The following is a 5708-nucleotide window of genomic DNA, read 5'->3' on the forward strand; positions in this document are numbered from 1 at the left end:
GATACTTTTCATTCTTCTGTTTGGTATGAAACACCACTAGGTGTGTGTACATCTCAGTCAGAGTCTTGGGCATCTCTTCTGTCTTATGTTTCAACATGTGTTCAAGGACTGTTGCAGAAATCCAACAGAAGACTGGAATGTGGCACATGATGTGGAGGCTCCTTGATGTCTTTATGTGTGAGATGATTCTGCTGGCCAGGTCCTCATCACTGAATCTCTTCCTGAAGTACTCCTCCTTCTGTGGGTCATTGAACCCTCGTACCTCTGTCACCTGGTCAATACACTCTGAAGGGATCTTATTGGCTGCTGCAGGTCGGGTAGTTATCCAGAGGAGAGCAGAGGGAAGCAGATTTCCCTTGATGAGATTTGTCAGCAGAACATCCACTGAGGTTGACTCTGTGACGTCACAACAGATCTTGTTCTTCTGGAAGTCTAGGGGCAGTCGGCACTCATCCAGACCATCAAAGATGAACACAACTTTGTACTTGTTGTAGTTGGAGATTCTTGATTGTTTGGTTTCCATTGAGAAGTGATAGAGAAGTTCAATCAAAGTGTTTTTGTTCCCTTTCATCAAATTCAGCTCCCGAAAAGGGAATGAAAACACAAATTGAACATCCTGATTTGCTTTTCCTTCAGCCCAGTCCAGAATGAACTTCTGCACAGAGACTGTTTTTCCAATGCCAGCGACTCCCTTTGTCAGCACAGTTCTGATTAGTTTGTCTTGTCCAGTTAAGGGTTTGAAGATGTCGTTACATTTGATTGCAGTCTCTGGTCTTGCTTGTTTCCTGGTTGTTGTCTCAATCTGTCTCAGCTCATGTTCATTATTGACCTGTCCTGTTCCACACTCTGTGATGTAGAGCTCTGTGTAGATCTTATTGAGAAGTGTTGGGTTTCCTTGTTTAGCGATCCCCTCAAATACACATTGAAACTTCTTCTTTAGATTAGATTTGAGTTCACGTTGGCAAATCACAGCAAGCTCATCTGAATGAAGAAATAGCACAGAGGATATTAATATTACGTCTGTTTTAATGCCTACAGTATTGTAGGACTGTTATAACATTTTAAATTATAATCATTTATTCTCTTAAACCAGAAGATAATCGGCCTATACTATAATATAATATAATATATAATGTTATAATATAGGAAAGTTATATTAGGAAAAATATAACTTTGTATTCTGAATATTTTCCTTGGTGCCCCGATCTCCTAGTTAATTACAGTTAAAAGATTAATCAGTTTAATCGCGTGATAATAATTACAGGGAGTTATGTTGATAAACATGTCTTCAAGTTAATGGTGCCCAAAGACACGACAGTATACATGTGTAAATGTTTTCATAATGCATTACAGACTGGTGTGACTGATTATATTATTATTGGTATTATTGGTGGTATTATTAATGTTGTCTCTCTCTCTCTCTGTCTCTCTCTCTAAATTAATCAACACAACACATCCGTGCTGCTACTTGATGAGGTCACTAGGTGTTGTGTTAAGGCTGCTACAATATCACTGAGTTACACAGCTACTTTAGCTGTACTTTAGCTACAGCTTTTAAATGTTATAAAACTGCATTCAACATGAGGCAGACAGATCTTACATTTCTCCAGTGTGTCAGCAAGCTCCTTCTGGTTCATTTTCCTCAGGACGTGCAGTGTGATCTTCAGAGCCCCCTCTCTGGCACTGCTCTCCTGCTTCTCATCTTCAGCATCCACCACTTCCTTATCCAGCTTCTGACTCTCAAAGCCTTCTGGGAGTTCTGGACTAAGAATCCTCTTGAACATCTTCAGCTCGTTCTTCACAAATGTCATAATTTTCTCTTCAAGCAACTAAAATAAATAAAGTAAATAAGTTAATCAAGAGAAGAAATGCTTTCTCATTAACACATTAATGAATGATTGACAGATCAACTTTACTTGAGATAAACAAAAACAAATGTACATAACAGGACCACATACACTGAATATAGAGTCCAGGTCTGTTTGATGACTCTGGGAAGACTGACCACTGAGAATCTCTGACTCTGATCTCTCCTGTTGGTTTCTGTGGACAAAACATGAGATTACATCTCCTCATCCAGGGAGTACACACACACACACACACACACACACACACACACACACACACACACACACACACACACACACACACACACACACACACACACACACACACACACACACACACACACACACACACACACACACACACACACACAAGGGAGGGAATATTGTGTTTGTTTAATATTGTTTTAGGACTATGAAAATGGACAAAAGTATTAGCCTATGGATTATGAAAACAACCAAAAGAAATGTGAAAATGGGAGAGGAGAAATGACTAGAGACAGTGTTGTTTAACTCACTGACCATGACCCATGAGTTCTTCTTACCTTTGTTCAGTAGAAAAGTCTCCCTCTCTAAACAGTATAGGTAGACCCATAGACTTGTCACTCTTCATGGACACACAGCTGGGAACAGGGGAGGCTGGTCTCTCCTGCTTGATTGGTCTTCAACACAACAGAGACAAACATTACATCTCTCTTCTACTCTGAGCTCAGATGGGGAAACAAGTGTTTCATTCCAAAACGCTAAATATCCATTTTCAGAAATGTTGCGAAATGTAATTTTATTCTTTAAAGAAATTATTAAACCACTACAAGGCTTTATAAAGGCTTTTAACGTTTGTAATTTCCACTTCAAAATGTCAGACTTTATTTGATGGAAAAAAATGGATCAACCACTATAAAAAATGTCCCTCAATTTACAATCCACACGAACAAACACATTTGCTGCTGTTTTCCTGCTGTGAGAAACTGGGTCAAATTAAGAGATGGCATCTGTAAGTGCATTCATCTAAAGATATCTAGGTGAGACAACCACATATCCCAGTCAAATATACAGGATACCAACATTCCATTCCTGTTAAACAATGGATATACAGCATTTAGCAACAAAACACATTTTCACACACACATCTAAAATCTAGAACAAAATAGTCAGCTCACCTCTTAGCTTTGGTATCATGTCCCCCAGAGACACTCATTTTAGAGGCAGGGCCCCCCTCCTCTCTCTCCCCAGAGACACTCATTTTAGAGGCAGGGTCCCCCTCCTCTCTCTCCCCAGAGAGACTCATTTTAGAGGCAGGACCCCCCTCCTCTCTCTCCCCAGAGAGACTCATTTTAGAGGCAGGGCCCCCCTCCTTTCTCTCCCCAGAGACACTCATTTTAGAGCAGTGACCCCTAAACAGAGATCCAACATGTTGGTTGTGGTTAACACAGTGACAACTAATTATTGAATGTAAATTGTTCTCATTTATTCATTCTCTTAGAAATAAAACATTTCCTAACAGACACATCCAAACAGTCAGGTGATTTAATGCATCACGTGAACATGTAATCCTGACTGATATTTGCCACCTCATCTCCATGTTTAGTGTCAATAATAATAATAATAATAATAATAACAATAATAATAATAATAATAATAATAACAATAATAATAATAATAATAATAATAATAATAATAATAATAATAATAACAATAATAACAATAATAATAACAATAATCATAATAATAATAATAATAATAATAACAATAATAATAACAATAATAATAATAATAATAATAATAATAATAATAATAATAATAATAATAACAATAATAATAATAATAATAATAATAATAATAACAATAATAATAATAATAACAATAATAATAACAATAATCATAATAATAATAATAATAATAATAACAATAATAATAATAATAATAATAATAATAATAATAATAATAATAATAACAATAATAATAATAACAATAATAATAATAATAATAACAATAATAATAACAATAATAATAATAATAATAACAATAATAATAATAATAATAATAATAATAATAATAATAACAATAATAATAACAATAATAATAATAATAATAATAATAATAATAACAATAATAATAATAATAATAATAATAATAATAATAATAATAATAATAATAATAATAATAACAATAATAATAATAATAATAATAATAACAATAATAATAATAATAATAATAATAATAATAATAATAATAATAATAATAATAATAACAATAATAATAATAATAATAATAACAATAATAATAATAATAATAATAATAATAATAATAATAATAATAACAATAATATAATGTGTCACTCTTCGTTAAGGCAGGGGTTCCCAGATGTGCTTGGTGACCCACCAACGGAGGTGTTTTTGAGTTGGGTTGAACGGTGAAAACCAAACCATCCTACATGGATAATCCTGTGTTCTGATGCTCTAACATGATAACAACATCAGTGGGGGGCCTAATTGTCTAGCTTTTATTCAGCTGATTGAAAATTATCAAAGATTATATGCTATAATTGAAAAAGTCCATTATCTTTTCTACATACTTTCTATTTGGTTTTAGTCGTTTAATAAGTTAATACTGAAAACATTTTGTTTTTGGCAATGTCATCCCTCGACCCACCTGTACCCCTGCCGTGATCCACAAGTGGTCCTGACAGAGTTCACATAGGCTACCAGTAGCAGGACTCATCACCTTCAAATCAGTTTCATTCTAAATAACTGAGCATGTAGCAATATTATCTAAACATTTCCTACAGAGACCATCAGGTCATCATCAATATAAAGGATATTATCTAAACATTTCCTACAGAGACCATCAGGTCATCATCAATATAAAGGATATTATCTAAACATTTCCTACAGAGACCATCAGGTCATCATCAATATAAAGGATATTATCTAAACATTTCCTACAGAGACCATCAGGTCATCATCAATATAAAGGATATTATCTAAACATTACCTACAGAGACCATCAGGTCATCATCAATATAAAGGATATTATCTAAACATTTCCTACAGAGACCATCAGGTCATCATCAATATAAAGGATATTATCTAAACATTACCTACAGAGACCATCAGGTCATCATCAATATAAAGGATATTATCTAAACATTTCCTACAGAGACCATCAGGTCATCATCAATATAAAGGATATTTAAAAACATTACCTACAGAGACCATCAGGTCATCATCAATATAAAGGATATTATCTAAACATTTCCTACAGAGACCATCAGGTCATCATCAATATAAAGGATATTTAAAAACATTACCTACAGAGACCATCAGGTCATCATCAATATAAAGGATATTATCTAAACATTTCCTACAGAGACCATCAGGTCATCATCAATATAAAGGATATTATCTAAACATTTCCTACAGAGACCATCAGGTCATCATCAATATAAAGGATATTATCTAAACATTACCTACAGAGACCATCAGGTCATCATCAATATAAAGGATATTATCTAAACATTTCCTACAGAGACCATCAGGTCATCATCAATATAAAGGATATTATCTAAACATTTCCTACAGAGACCATCAGGTCATCATCAATATAAAGGATATTATCTAAACATTTCCTACAGAGACCATCAGGTCATCATCAATATAAAGGATATTATCTAAACATTTCCTACAGAGACCATCAGGTCATCATCAATATAAAGGATATTATCTAAACATTTCCTACAGAGACCATCAGGTCATCATCAATATAAAGGATATTATCTAAACATTTCCTACAGAGACCATCAGGTCATCATCAATATAAAGGATATTATCTAAACATTTCCTACAGAGACCATCAGGTCATCAT

General features: G+C 33.7%; 1 long non-coding RNA gene across 1 annotated transcript; it reads right to left on the reverse strand.

Moving 5' to 3' along the window:
• Positions 1 to 1978: 1978 nt before the first annotated feature.
• On the reverse strand, positions 1979 to 3075 carry LOC123735038 (uncharacterized). Its single transcript, XR_006765223.1, has 3 exons — positions 3005 to 3075; positions 2390 to 2506; positions 1979 to 2043 (listed from the first exon to the last, which is right to left on the reverse strand). It is a non-coding gene; the product is annotated as an uncharacterized lncRNA (long non-coding RNA).
• Positions 3076 to 5708: the final 2633 nt, after the last annotated feature.

Source organism: Salmo salar, unplaced genomic scaffold, assembly GCF_905237065.1.
Source record: "Salmo salar unplaced genomic scaffold, Ssal_v3.1, whole genome shotgun sequence".
Taxonomy (NCBI): domain Eukaryota; kingdom Metazoa; phylum Chordata; class Actinopteri; order Salmoniformes; family Salmonidae; genus Salmo; species Salmo salar.